Genomic DNA, 1,967 nt, shown 5'->3' with positions numbered 1-1,967 from the left:
CACAGTAGCCAAAAGATGGAAGCAATCGAAGTGCCTCTTGCTGGATGAATGGATAAACAAAATGTGGTGTATACATACAAAGGCATGTCACCCAGCTCTAAAAAGGGAATTCTGAAACTTGCTACAACATAGATGAACATTAAAGACATTATGCTAAGTAAAATAAGTCAGTCACAAAAGGACAAATACTATATGATTCCACTTATATGAGGTACCTAGAGTAGCCAAATTTAGAGACAGAAAGCAGAATCATGGTTGCCAGGGGCTGTGGGTAGTAGAGAATGGGGAGTTAGTGTTTAATGGGTATAAAGTTTCAGTTTTGCATGATGAAAACATTTGGTGGTGATGGTTGCCTAAAATGGGAATACATTTAATGCCATTGAACTGTACACTTAAAAAGGGTCAAATGGCAAATTTTATGTTATGTTTATTTTACCACAATTAAAAAATTTGCAAGGAATCTTCATAAGGAGGGTTTAGGATAGTCATTTAACGACCATAAGTTATTTTCGTTGTGTATCCTCTCTGACAAAGCAACACAAAATGGCCTTTTATAAGTAAGACACGAATCACATTTGCCTTAAATATAAAGGTATTATATAATCTAGACATGGTCTAGTATCTAAATTGTAATGTAGAAGAATAAAAACAGTGTTATAAATTATGACTTATTGTTTGATTCCTATACTTGTAAAAACATTAGAAGTATGCCTACAAAATATCCAGAATTACACATATTTCCAGAGTAATCGCTGGCTAAAAGAAAATGTAGCAATGGGAGGAAATGGATTTGTTTTTAGAGAGAATAGTCAGAAAGATTTCTGAGCTTCAGTCTGTACTGAAATATTTCTGGGAATGTGGCCTTCAAAGATTTATTCATAGATGCTCTGGGCCATTGAGGAAATGTGTTCAGAGCTAGGAAAGACAGAAAAGTAATTGATAGATAAAACTTTTATTTTTAAATTTAATATGAAGTTCCTTTCTAGCAACATTTACAATCTATCATTACTGTGTTTATATGTTTTGTTTAACTTTTTACTCTGTACTATATTAGAATATAAGCTTCATAAAGATAGAGATCTCATCTGTCTAAATAATCACGTACCCTCATGTATAAAACAAAACCTGATATATAGAAAATATTTAATATATACTTGCTGAATGAATGAACAAATTACTTCTTATCTCCAACACTACCCAACCCAGTGCCTTATGCATGGTAGGAGCTCAATACATAGTTGTTGATTTGATTAGGTATCTAAAAAGAAAATTGATGTTACATAAGTTATAAGTTTATGATAGCAAAATGAGATTCACTGGTGCCTCAAGGAATATGCATTATATTTTACTCAAGACATCATTGACTGTAGGATGAGAAATTATTTTATTAAAATTTAAGAAAGGAACAATGATGCTTATTAATCCGGGACCCGCCATCAATTGTAATACATATCTTGATTGCAGAGATTTTAAGAATCTGAAAAATGTACATCTTAGAATTTAAGAAACATGGTATATATCGTAGAATTTTCCCTAAGACCTGTTGTAATATGTCTCTTTCTTCACAGAAATCTTGGACTGAAAAGAATCCTATAGGGCATTAGTGTAAATTTTCACACAGTGCTAAGGCAAACATTTGCTCATAGAATGATGGGGATGAAGTGAAGGTCTTTATACAACCAGTGATGTTCAGGCAGCATTTGAGATGAGGAAAAAGATGGAACTGAAATGCTTTTCCTCTTCAATCCTTATCACCTTATCCGATTCCACACACACACATTTATATGAGAAAGGAGAAGAAACAGACTAAGAGGGGAATATGGCAGGAGGTGTTGATCAGATTTGACCTTCTGAAGATCACCCTGTACGCAATGACCAGTGGAGACCAAAAAAGGATGCGTGGAGACCAGCTGGGCAGCAATTGTAGACTTCTCAGTGAGTGATGCAGGATGGTGGAGGTGGAGATG

Source organism: Propithecus coquereli, unplaced genomic scaffold (genome assembly GCF_000956105.1).
Source record: "Propithecus coquereli isolate 6110/MARCELLA unplaced genomic scaffold, Pcoq_1.0 Scaffold38, whole genome shotgun sequence".
NCBI lineage: Eukaryota > Metazoa > Chordata > Mammalia > Primates > Indriidae > Propithecus > Propithecus coquereli.
The sequence above is the reverse complement of the archived record's forward strand: the minus strand, read 5'-3'. Positions refer to the sequence as shown.